Below are 13,673 nucleotides of genomic sequence, written 5' to 3'. Positions count from 1 at the left end.
AGGGACTGAGCCTCCTCCATCAGGGTTTGGAATCAGATGCAGCAACACTTGAGATGCCGTCCTGAGAGCAGGGGGCACAGAGTAGGGAAGGGGGGAGGCTGGAACCCAAAAAGTCAATGTGTCTTGGCCTGGATGGGCTCCCTGCGGGGGCCCGGGGGCCGCAGGCCCCACTGCTCGAGAGGGGCAGCGTCACTTTGTGGCTGTGACCGAGCTGTCCGTCTCAGCTCCAGAGGCGTGACTCACTGCAGCTCCTAAATCTTGCGGGAGTTTCTCACCCAACACAATTGTTCTAATTGTCATTGTCGTGGCTGATAACATTTTGTGACAGCCATAAACTCAGAAACTCTGCAGGGGGCCCCAAAGAAGGGAGACACCTGGGATGGTTTGGAAGGAATTTTAAAGGGAAAAAAAGGTGACTCAAAGACTCGGGGAGACTCAGGTTGGAGGGCTGGCTGCCTGTCCCACAGGTGGGGCTTTTCACAGTCACCGAATATTAGAACTAGAGGATGTTAAAGCCAAGTGGAAGAATAAATGTTATAATCTTTGAAAATGAGAAATGCTCTCTCCCCTGCCAGCTTGGATCTCTTCCTGTTGCCCATCACCAGCTGAATGCCCCGTACCTAGAACAGAGACTGGCATGGAGCAGGCACTCAGCAAACTGTTGGGTAAGAGACCGGTTTCATGAATGGGCCTCAGTTTCCCCATCTGTAAAATGAGGAAGTCAACTCCAGGATCTCTCCCATGTCCCCCTCCTCCCCCCACCCCCAAGGCCTTCTCTCTGGGAGCTGGGAGGGCCAGGAAGGCTGAAAATGGTGGGGATGGCCGCAGATCTGAGTGGAGGGCCGGCAGGGTTGACAGCAGAGCCCTCATCCTGCAGGGCTGGGCCGCATGATTCATTTCACGCTTGGTGCCCAAGCTTACATCACGGTGCTGGCCAGGAGCCTCATGTGCAGTTATTCAATGTAATGTGCTGTAGGTGTATAATTGTTGGGAGTGGATTTTGCTTAATTCAATAAAACTATAAATATGGAGTGTAGTATCATATACTATGTTCTGTGTTAAGGATATAATGTATATATTATTTTCCCTCAAAATGGAAGTTGCCAATTCATGACCAAGGAGCAACTGACACCACTGATTACATTGTTTATTCATCAACTTGGAAAAGGAATGGTAGCCGGGATGGTTGGCAAATCTCCCTACACTTCAAACAGGTTCTGGGGTCGTGGAGCTCCAGGAGGGACAGAGAGAAGGGGCAAGAAAGAGGTCAGCCCCAGCCACCAGCCTGGACCAGGTGACAGTCGGAGGGGGAGGGGTTACCTGAGCACTTGCCTGTGGCTCCACCCAGGGCGCTGCAGGGGGTCAGAGCTGGAGCCCCATCTGCCCTCACTCACCTGGGGTCACCCTTGAGCCTCAGTTTCCTCAGCTGTAAAATGGGGATGAGGGGTGGCTGTGAGGATTAAAGGAGCGAGTGCAAGTGAAGGGCACCCAGCAGACGCAGGAAGTGCTCACTCATGTGAACTGATGCCCCTGCTGTTGTCACCCCAGGACTGTGACAGAGAAGGCACATGGGCCCATTTCACAAATGGGGCTAAAGGCTGTGATGGCTCCTGGCTGCTGACATGCCTTTGGGCCAGGCGCCTGCACATCCGACCCCACGTCCCCTTCACAAGCGCCCTACTCGGCAGGTGTTCCAGCCCCCTCTCCGCTGGGGGAAGCTGTGCCTCGGGCGGGTCAAGTGCTTTGGAGATCACGCAGCCTGCAGGGGCAGGGGCTCAGAGCAGGGCTTTCTGCCCCCAGAGCCCAGGCTGGGCCACCACCCAGACCCCACACTGACCAGGACACTCAGTCACAAGCACTGATGAGCAGGTGGCAGACACTGGTGGCTGCCCGCCCAGCAGCCCACCCCTCCTTCCTTCACTCACAGAGCCCTGGGTTTGTTCTGCAGCAACAGGCTCAGGCCTGGTGGGCCTCCCCAGCCCAGGGGAGAAGCCAAGGCTGGCAGCCCACCCCCCTTCTCCAGAGATTGTTTTAGGGGTGAGAGTGCCACCCAGAGCTGGCCATTGAGATGTAAGGGAAAATCTGCTGGTGGAGGGACTTCTTCTGAGAATCATTTTTTCTGCTTCACTCCACTCCTTTCTTAATTTGAATGCTGTAGTGTGAGACATGATGTTTGGAGCTGTGGCAGCCATCTTGCAACCATGAGGCAATAAGCTAATGACAAAAGCTGACACAGCCAAGGATGGTAAAGAGGAAAGAGAGAAAGAGCCAGGTCTTTGTTGACATCTCTGAGCATCTGACCAAGCGGCAACCACCTCTTTTCAGACATCTGGTTATGTGAGAATATTTCACATCTCAATTGCCTGAGCCACTGTTTTTGAGTTTTCTGTTACATGCTGCCCAACACAACTTAACTAACAGAGTGCCTTCTATATGCCCAGCACTCACGTGCCATAACCCTCACCACACAAGGTCATAGTCATTTGTCCACACCTGTCATCCCATCAGACCCTAGAATCCTTGAGGTGAAGGTTGTGTCTTGCACATCTTGTAGCTCCCAAGTGTCAAACAGGTCATGACCACTGGTGATTCCCAGTTCCCACGGCACAAACAATGCGAAGGATGGAAGTAATGAATGAAAGAACATTAATTAATAAATAAATGATTATAGTAAATATGGAAGCGCTTTGTAAACTGTAAAGCGCTGAGCCCAAGTGCGGGATTAGGTTCTGGCATGTGGATACAGATGCGGGAGGGAAGAGGTTCAGGGTGTAGAGTAGGGATTAGAGAAAAAGATTCTTCAGGGGGAATGAGGCTGTGTCTTCTTCCCAGACATCCCCCTGCCTCTGCGTCCTGCTAGCACAGAGGCCAGGTCTGAAACCCTGCACCCCGAGCGCTCCTGCCATTCCCCTGGGCTGCTGGAGCATTTCACAGCCATCACCTCTCTCTCCCCAAATAGACACGGAAAGACAGGCATTGTGCCCTGTTATTTTCTCTCTAAAACACTGCTGTGAGAAACCAAATGGTTATCATTACGCCAGCTGTGATTCCTCGCTATTATTTTTAAAGGTGAAAGAGGGGTGGGCCCCAGGAGAGGAGGTGGTGAGGGGAAGTAGAAAGAAACTGTTCAGGGCAAAGGGCTTTCCAAATTTCAGCTCCTGTTTCACAGGGAGACTGGATTAAGGGATCAAATCAAATGAATTTTGCCAGCAGAGTAAGAGATCTACCTCCCCCCAGATGCTTTCCTTTGACTGTTGGCTTTGAAAGATTTGACAGAATTCATTTTTCTAGCAGACAAGAGAGATCAAGGCATTAAACAAAACATATTCTGCCGTGAGAGCGCTGTTAGCTGCTTAGCGTAATAGAGGTGAGTTTGCGGCAAAAGCGGGAAGTCATTTCTTCCCGTGGAAATTTGCCTGTGGCATAGAGGGGAGTTGGTGGGCAGGCAGAGCAGATGGAGGTGGCCAGGCCCTCCTGAGTCTGCTGTCCTGCCCAGGATCACCCTGAGGAAGCCGGCCATGGAGAACCTTGACCTCTCAGGGCTTGAAGCTCAGGGCCGTCTGGGCCTCGGTTTCCCTTTATCGCACAGGACAAGGGTCTTTTCATTAAAAGCTGCCCTATTTCAAGCAGACACATGTTCTGCGTTATCTCCTTTTGTCCTCACAACAACCCTCGAGCACTTAGCCAAGTCAGGTTGGGGTGTGTCACTTAACCACTCTGACCCTTGGGTTCCTCATCTGCACAAACAGACCTGATGAGATTTACCTCCAGGGGGAGCTGCAGTTCAGTGAGCCCATGGATGTGGAGCACACAGTAGGCCTTCAGGTGGCAGTGGTCCCCAGGAGGCCATGTTGGGGCAGGAGGAGAGAGGGGGCTTTGGGGACAATGTTGGGTGAAGGGATCTCGGTGGCACACAGAGGCATCCAGTGAGTGGCTGCATCCAGTGAATGTCATTAGTTGGGGTGAAGACACTGGCTGTGAGCCAGACAGCCAAGGCCAAACCCCTGTCCCACCACTGCCTGTGCCATTGGGTCCCTTCTCTCTGTGCGTGTCGGCTTTCCCATCTGTAACTCGGGGATGATAACTACACCACCCTCACAGTCTGGGCCTAGGAGATGCATGTCAAGAGGTGGCTCAGAGGGTGATGACTACGACCACAAGGACAATGATGATGCTGATGGTGAAGATTCTTCCCCCAGGAGTGATGATAATAACAGTAACAACAGCTCTAATAACGGCTGGCATTCATCGGGCACTTACTGTGCTTTGTCTCAACCCTGCAGAGAATAGGTTCATTTTTATTACCCCACTTTGCTCTCCTGCCTCTCCCCATGTAACTCCCCACCCTGAACTCCTCCGGCCCTATTGAACCCTGCCTGTGGCCCTAAGCATTGGTGTCTGGAGCTCATATCCAGTAGTGTAGCCAGCAGAACGGGGCCTTGCAGCCCAAGCTTGGGTGCTCATAAATTCAGGCCCGGGCCTAAGGGAGAGCGGGCTCAGACCGGCCACTCCCCTCCTGGCTGGTAACCCAGGGCGAGTCCCTCCCGCCCTCTAAGCAGTTTTCCATGTCAGAGACAGAGTGAGAATTAACCTCAGGGGCTTTGTGAAAGATGACCCCAGCAGGACCTCACACAGCAGGTGTGACCCGCCCCCAGGTGCGAACCCACCCACAGGTGTGGAGCCCTTATAAGTGTCCGGGGACACGCTGGACACAGGTGTGCAGCGTTTGGTCTTGTTACCTTCTTGTCTCATGGAAGGAAGAGAGGGAGGGAGGGAGGGAGGAAACTGAGTGAGTGAGTGGGTTACTGTCCCCACCCCCAGTCTATGAGCAAAATCCATGCCCACCGTCATGACCCCGAGCCAGGCACACGGGGGGCTCAGGAGAGATGTTTGTTGAATAGATGAATCAGTGCCCTCCAAAGGGTCCCTGGAGGTGGTTACCAATGGGAGGTGGACAGCTAGAAGCAGAAATCAGAAGCCAAGGTCAGGGGGCAGGAAGCCTGAACAGCAAGAGATAGGGGGCAAGCCAGGTGCGAGGGTTCTGAGTCACCCCAGGGCAGACCCGGCTGTCTGCATCTGTCTTGCCTCTGTCCTCTGGGGTGAGTAGCCTGGGGCGACAAGCTGTTCTTAGATGGGCCCAGTGGGCTGACACGCCTGCTTTGTCCCCAGTCTGCCTGTTCTCACCTGGAGCCCACTTCCTCCCTCCAGGCCTCTGTCCTTGGGTCTCATGCAGCACAATGGCCTGTCCATGCCCCATTCCTGTGCCCACACTCATCCCCAGGCAGAGACTCCCTTCCTGACCTGATGCTCTCAGGTCCTGCCCCACCCCAGCCCCATTCATGGCTCCTCAGGCTGCCCTGGCCACCTCCACCTAAAGTACGACCACACCCCAATCCCTGCAGTATCACTGGTGGGGAGCACGTGGGCATGCAGCTCTGTGTTCATGATGCTGCAACACTGATGAAGCCAGCGCTGGAGCCAGGCCGTCAGCCTTTAATGAGCAAACTGCAGCGGCCTGGGTGGGCCCCTTGCTGATCCACGGAGGCCCTGCGCCTCGCCCAGACCCGCAGCTTGTTTCAGCCCTGGTAGGTCTTGTAGGATTCTTGTAAATTCTCCAAATTTGCCATTGGCTCCAGGGCAGGGACAGTGGAGAGAGTGGAACCTCTCCTTGGGCAGCCTGTGTTGGTCCCTTCATTGGAAACAGCGTTTATTCAGCTCTGGTCATGGGTGGGACACTGTGCTGAGTGGCTTCTTCACATTATCCCATTTAAAAGTCACAACAGCCTAGAAGGCAGTGCCATTACTGCTGCCTTTTTTGCAGAGGAGGAAACCAAGCCTCACACATGTTTGCTGGTCACCCAAAGCAGAGCCAAGTTTCAATGACATTTCATTCCACTGGCCCAGTCTACAGCTGCTTTCTGGAAATGTGGCCCACGTGCAATATAAATGCTGGCGTGTGCGCCAGGTTCTTACCCTGGAAGTGGCTTTCAAAGGTCACCCGGTCCTACCTTCTTATTTTCTAGGCCAAGAAGCAGAGGCCCAAGGGGTTTATACTCACATCAGTTCCTGCAGCAGTTAGAGCTGGGCCGGGTCTGGGAGCTGGTCTGCTCAGCCCAGGCAGCCTCTGTGCTCTGCACTCCTGTGAGGCCAGCTCCTGCCAGGCAGGAAGGCTACCCGCGCGGCCCAGGTGGCTGCCATCCAGCAGTTTGGCTAATGGGATGGCACCGAGAGTCAGGGAGGTGCAGATGCCACAGTCACAGGAGGGCTGAGTCAGTGCCCAGCGAGGTGGCAGAGTAACAAAACCAGTAAATTATAACAGCAGCCGTGGTTTGCTGACAAGTACTTACAGCACATGCCGAGTACTTTACCTGTGTAATCTCATTTAATCTTCCCAACAACCTGTGAGGTCATTTACCCAAGGTCACCTGACAGAGAAGAGAATTAAACCAAAGCCCCAGTCACTCCAGAGCTCATGCTCACAAGTGCTGTGCTGTGCAAGTAAACAAACAAGAGAACCCCACACAGCTCCACCTCTGCCATCAGTGAAAACCAGCCCATCTGGTGCCATGAGAGCTGGGGGCCTTTGCAGAGCCGCTAGCCCTAGGCTGTCCAGTGCATTAGCCCCTGGCCAGGTGCCACCGCTGAGCACTTGAAGTGTGGCTGGTCTGAACTAAGCTGTGCTATGAGTGCCAAAGGCACCCAGATTGTAGGATTTAGTACAGAAAAAAAAAAGTATAATATCTCACTGTTAATATTTTAATGTTGATTACAGGTTGAAATGATATATTGGGTTAAACAAAATACATTCTTAAAGCAAAGCTCTCTTGTTTCTTAACTTTTTTAACATGACTACTACAAAATTTAAAGCTACATGCATGCCTCCCATTGTATTTCTATTGGACGGTGCTGATCTAGACCCAAGTTCAACTAGGCTGCTGATGTACCAGCTAGAGGGGAGGAAATGTTCCCTGCCCCTCCCTCAAGCCCTGTTTAAGCCCAGGACTGCGCGCCAGAGCAGAGACCACCGCCAGCATCCTGGGTGCAGGCCCTCACCCTCACGTCCCCATTGTCCCTATAGCAAGCAAGATATGGAGCAGGCTTCTCATGAATGCTGTTGGAAACACAGACACCTGCTGTCACCAAGCTCATTGCACAGAGGAAGAAAACGAGGTTCAGAGCATTGAAGTTCACACAACTGCAGAGTGCTGGGGTCAGCTTCAAACCCATTCAGTATCCCAGGCTGCCAGGGTTCAGACCTGGTGCCAAGCCAGTGTCAGGGGCATCTGATGGCACCTTGGTCCCCAACAATGAGTCTTACGATGTCAGACGCACCAAAGCATACACTTTAGAAACAGAGAGTAGACTTTAGCATCCAGAGTCCCACCCTCTCAGATTTCCTGAGTCACAGAACTAGAACAGCTTAGACTCCCAAATTCACACAATCAGAGCGTCAGGGGGTCTGCAAACCACAGGAGGGGTGCGTTTTAGACCTACAGACCCTGAGAAGCACAGACTCCGGGTATCACAGATGCTGGACCCCGGGCATGTGTTACACCCACGGGGGCTCACGTGAGGCCTGCTGGGAGCTCAGGGCATGGCAGGGGAGCAGGGGAGGGGTGAGGAGTGGGCACTGAGCCTGCCCAGGACTGGTCCAGCAGGTTGGACTTGGAGCTACAGCCCTGAACTGTGTCCAAAGGGAGGTAGGGACCTCCCTCTCTATTTGGATGATAGAAGTCAAGCCCATGACTGTCTAAGAAAAAGATAGCTGCCTAAAGACAGGGGATGTCTAAGCTGGGGACACAGGCTTTACAGGAAGAAGATCTCTTGGCTGGGGCATCCTGAAAGGCTTCCTGGAGGGGGTGTGATTGGAGCTGGGCCCAGAGGGAAAGTGGGATCAGGTCCTGAGCTCATGGTCGGAGTGTAGGTCAGGGGTCGGCGAGGGAGATAACTCCATACAGAGGAGACGGCTTGAGTGCAGTGTGAGGCATGTCTGAGGAACAGTGCTCGTCTGCAGACCCTGCAGCTCAGAGAGTGGGGCAGGGAGTTGGGATTAAGAATATGAAGCTGTAAAGACCTCTCTAGATGGATTAGCATGCTGGGCTCAAGTTTGGACTTTTGATGCTACCAAATAGTATCAAATACTGGAGTATCAGTAACCTCTGGGGGAAAGAGAAATGACACAAACTCAAGTCACCATTTATTGAGCATATACTATACATCAGGCACCACCCAAGCACTTTACGTACATTTCTCATTTAATTTTGTAACAGCCCCTGTGAAGTGAGGTAGGTGTTAGGACCCCCGTTTGAGAGACGAGGAAACTGAAGCTTAAAATGATTTAAAAAAAAAAAGAAAAGAAAACCTCACTCTAGTTCACATGGCTGCTGAGAGGCAAGGTTAGTAAAGGCACCGGATCTCTCTGCCCCCAAAGCCTCCGCTCCCCAAGATAGCCCTGTGAGAGGCGTAGACTGGAAGGGGTGAGCCTGGAGTCAGGGGGTCCCTGGGGAGCTACTAGGTGTCCACGGGGAAAAGACCAAGAGCAAACAGGTGGAAGCCGGGGGAGGGGAGGGGGGGAAAGAGCTGGAGGGCAAATGGGGGTCTGGGAGCCTGAGAGCCCAGGGGATGCACAGGAGCAGAGCTGAGGACCTAACAGACATCGGGGAAGGGTCGGGGAGGGGGGAACATGGGGACGGCTGGGCCACATCGGTCACCAGAGTGAGCCTCTGAGGGACAGGCTGGGAGTCCTGGTCTCCTTCTGCTGAGGCCCCGCCAGGTCCCAGGGCAAAGCCAAGGAGGAAACCCAAGCTGCGCTTGGCAAACTCTGCTCCTGATCAATTGCTGACCCTCAGGAGGGCTAATTAGCTGTTGCATAAGCTATCACTACAGGTAATGACCATCTGGATAAACACTCAGGGATGCTGAGAGGGCCCAGCGGGTCACAGGAGGAACCTGGAACCATCCCCAGACCCCAGGAGGACAGGGACTTCGGAGTCAGGCAGACCCGGGTCCCTGTCTTGGTTGCGGCCAGTCACCAGCTCTGGGACTTTGCGCTTCACCTGGCTGAGCTCAGCACCCACGTGTGTAAATCGGGACTAATAACAGTATCAGCCTGAAAGAACTAATAGGATGAGGTGAGAGAGTTTATAGACAGTGCCTGCTTCCTGACACGGGGAGCGTCTAGAATGCCAGCCCCTCTTCTTCTCCCTCCCAGGCTCCCTCCTGCCCCCCACCCCTCCTCCCAGCACAGCACAGACGTCACACTCACCCCACACCCGCTGGGCATCATTTCTGGGACCCGCACTCAGCTCTCCATGAGCACTCTTATACAACCCTGTGAAGTGAGATTTTATTATTAGTCTCATTTCATAAATGAGAAAACAGACTCAGAACAGTGATATCAAACCACACAGCTGGTGAGGGACAGTGGGGGACTGAAACCCAGGCCTGTGGGACTCCAACGCCCCGCCATATCTGCTTTACCAGCTCGGGCACGGCCCAGGCTGGCCCCTTCTCTCCCAGCAGGGCTGCCTGGGGCCTGGCAGAGCCCCCTGGCTGTCCTCGAGCAAGAGGCTGACGGGGGCTGGACAGCAAACTCCTCCCGCCTCCACCTGTTCTGGACCAACCCCCACTTTCCCAAGTAGACACGGCTTCAGGGTCTCCCCCGGTGCAGATGGCATCACGTGGGGTCGCAGGCCCTTCAAACAGGCGATTTACGAGCCTGTCACGTAGACCCGTATGAGCTACACCAGGATCAATGTTAATGCCTCCCTGACTAAGATTATGCCCCTGAGCAGCTCCTTCCCCTTGGAGAGACCTGGGGCTCTGTCCTGTCAGTTACCCAGAGGTGGTGTCAGCTCACACGGGGGTCTGGGGGAGGCAGGACAGGACTGTGGGCTCTGCCAGGCTGGCCATGAACTCGCGTCTCCTTTAAGAGCCGGGCTTTAAAGTTCCGACTCTGCCACTTAACCTCTTTTCACCTCAGTTTCCTCATTTGAGAAACGGAAATAATAACAGCACTGGCTCATGTGGTTGTCACGTGGACCAAGTTAACATGTGTAAAGAGCTTAGGACAAGGCCCCCAGCACGTGCCTTAAACAATCAGCGTGTGGTAGTTACAGTTAGTACCTGAAATGCCCCGTCCCGCCCCCCTCAGCCCAGCTCCTCTGCTCTCATCGCATCCCACCTCCACCACCCACACTGGCTCCTGGAACCCTGCCCTCAGTCTTCATGCGCACCGGCTCAGAGGCCTCGGGGTGAGACCCCAGGGATGGTTGCATTTCTCAGGGGCCTCTGGAAACCTGAGCAGTTTTTGAGGCCCACAGGGACGCTTAGAGAAGCTAAGTTACTCACCAGCTACTGAAGATCATGACCCCAGGATGCATTAACTGTTAGGTGACTGAATCCTTCTCCCAGGGACCACAGGATCTCAGCTAGAGCCTACCACTGGGATTGCCGGCTATGGAAGGGAAGCCCTCCTCTGCCACAAGTAGACCCCCAACCTATGGGTCTGCCCACCCTCTACCTGCCTGACCACCTCCTGCCAGCCTGCAGAGAGACTGTGCATTCACTCATGCAGCAATTCTTAAGGGAGATAAGAGGTGAGAGTAAATAAAGCACTGCTTGTCCTCTAGAATTTTATAGCCTCTTCCTTCCACTAGTGCATCCTGGGGTCATGACTTTCACTAGCTGGTCTGAAGGTCAGGGAGGAGAAACTAGGTTGGACCTCAAGAAGCACTTCTTGTGGGGAGGGGCAGTGCAGTGCAGTGGTTACAGGCACAGACTCTGAGGGTGACAGACCTGGGACTGCATCCCAGTTCCACGGCTCACCAGCTGTGTGTCCTCAGGCAAGTAACTTAACCTCCCTGAGCAGCATGTTCCTCACCTGGAAAGTGAAGGTACCCGTAGCTGCCTTGCAGGCCCTCGGGGCTGACTGAGACATGGTGAGGGAGGAGGCTGGCACAAGGTGGCGCTTACTTCAGAGCAGGCTTTATCCTCTTGGAGGGAGTCGTGCTTTGGGGAAAAGACCAGGCAAATTCCAACTCCACTCCTTCTGCCTCATTTGACCTCTCTGAGCCTCGGTTTCCTCGTCAGTGAAATGAGGAAAACACAGCCTGACCCTCGGGAGGGGATTGGGGGAGGAGCTGGAGGCGCGGGAGGTGAATCGATCTGGACCCTGAAGGTCCAAACCCAACACTACCCTCCGCCATGGGAGCCGTCAGCTCCTCCTCCCGCCTTCTTCGTCTCCACCTCAGTGTTGGGGTCGCGTGAAGGGCGGGGTGGGGGAGACGCACAGAGATGAAGTCCCAGTCATGCCCTGAGCCAGCGTTTGATGCCTCAGTTCCCTGCCAAGTGTTGCCCAGGCTCTGGGTACTCCTCCAGTGATGGGGAGCTCACCACCCCCTGGACTGGGCGGCAAGAATCCCAGGGCACCAGAGGGGATGCGGCAAGGAGCCCTGAGCTGCTGCAGCCTCCAGGCACCAGCCCTGCAGGGCGCAGCCGGCCCAGGGCCACATCCTGAGAGGTGCCCCCAGAGTCACAGGAGCAGTTTTCCCCAGTAACTCCAGGTACTATGGGAGAGAGGGAATCTGTGTGTTAGAGAGACAGTCAAAAAAAAAATTTTTTTAATGATAAAGAAAAGGGAAATCTAAAGTCTCCTGGGAAAAGACAGGACCCATTTTTCAATTTCTCTTTGAATCATCTGAAAAAAATTACACCTTAACCACAGTGGCTCTTTGTTGATTCAGGGAGTAACAGAGCTATTAGCCCAAGACCCGCAAGGCAGGGCCTGGAGAGCAGAGACCTCGGCCCCCCGCTGTGATGTCCAGGGGCAGCCGGCACGACGTGCAGGGAACACTCTGCTCTGGGCGCCACCTCCAAGCTCTGCCTGAACTCACTGTGTGGCCTTGGGAAATCCCACTCCCTCTCTGGGCCTCTTCTCCTCCTTGCTCCTGAAGGGTGGGACCAAGGGGTCTCTGTAATTTATCCAGATCTGAGCTGATGTTCAGGATCTAAAATGGCCAAGGGGACGAGAAGGGGCAGACCAGAGATGGGACTGAAGGGTGTAGACAGGAAAGACCAGAGGAACAGCCTGGGTGACCATGAGTTTCCCCGAAACCTGGCTCCCGGGTCCTGACTGCACTGGAGGCTTCACCCTCCACCAGGAACCTTGGGGGCATCCTCGACCCCTCCCATTCCCTCCCTGCAGCCCATATCAAATCCACCTCCAGTTTCATCTCCCCAAACCGCTGCCATCATCCTCTCTCTCTGACTCCATGGCCTCTTGCCACCCCAACACCTGCCATCATCTCCCATCTAGACCTTTTCTCAGCCTCCTCCCAGCCTCCTGCCCACCGTCCTCTCCTGACCAGAGGCTGCAAAGAGCAATTCACTGCAGAAATCCACTCAGGCCTCCTGAGTTCTGGCCTTTCCCCCGTGTTCTCAGGAGGAGGACAGAGCTGCTCCCTGTGGCCGACCTGGTCCAGTGGGGCCCGGCCCAGCCCCCCACCTCCAGCCTCACTTGCTTCCTCCTTTCCCATCACACCTCCACTCAGGCCCCGAATTCACCCCCCTCGCACTGCAGATTCTTTGCACGCACTGGAGCACACCTCCTCCCCATTTCTCCAGAGTTTCCCCTCCTTGACCCTCAGACCTCCTCAGGAAAGCCTTCCTCGACCTTCCTGCCAAGGTCAAACCCTGCCGCAGGGTCCCGAGCCCTGGGAACCTCTTCCGGGGCACACTGGTCACAGGGCACGTTCCAGGTCATTTGGCGACTGTCTGTGCCCCCACTGGGCTGTGAGCTCAGGGCCAGGGAGTGTCATTGTTTCGTTCACTGCCGTAGCCCCTAGAACAGGGCCTGGCACATCATAGGTGCTCAGTAAATACTGGTGGGAGGAAGGCATGGAGGGAGAAGAATCTGTGGAGTTCGCTCTGTTCAGAGAAGGGGCCTGGAAAACAGAACAGAGACACAGGACTAAAGGAGGGAGGACCAGCGGCTCCCGAGCCACAGCCGGGGACTCAGGAGATGTCATCTCCCGCCGGGAGCCCCTGAGGCCGAGTTGGGGGACAGAGGATGAGAGTTACTCTGGGAAGCTCCAGATGGAGGCCAGAGAGGCAGGAGGGCCAGGAGGGACATGGTCTCCCCAGAGGAACATGGTCTCCGCTCAAGTCTCCCATCTGCGGGAGGACCCGCCACTCTGACCACATCCGTCCCCTGCTCCCGAACCATCCATGGCTCCCAGCGCTGCCTGCTCAACCCACCTTCCCCGCCTCACCTCCCTCCATTTGTCCCCACAGGCCCTGGGCCTGGTCCCTAATCTACCACTTTCTTCAGCTCAAGTGTCACCTCTTCCAGGAGGCCTTCTCTGATTCCTTTTGCTGCTTGTCCCTCCTCCATTCCCAGAAGACCCAGCTGATGTCCCTCCTACAGAGCTTGTGTCAGTCTCACCACTAGATCATGAGCTATTGGAGGTGACAGGAGGTTTTATTCTTCTCTCCCTCACCCTGGCACACAGCCCAGCACGCAGTGGCTCTCAAACTGGACGGGACAAATGAATGAATGAATGAATGAACATTACTAGCCTCCATTAATTCAGGACCTGCTGTGTCCCAGGCACTGTGCTAACATTTTACGAGCATCGTTTCATTTAATCCTCCCTACAACCCCTTGTAGAGTG

Source organism: Leucopleurus acutus (assembly GCF_964270905.1).
Source record: "Leucopleurus acutus genome assembly, chromosome: 2".
Classification (NCBI taxonomy): Eukaryota; Metazoa; Chordata; class Mammalia; order Artiodactyla; family Delphinidae; genus Leucopleurus; species Leucopleurus acutus.
Note: the sequence above shows the minus strand (reverse complement) of the source record.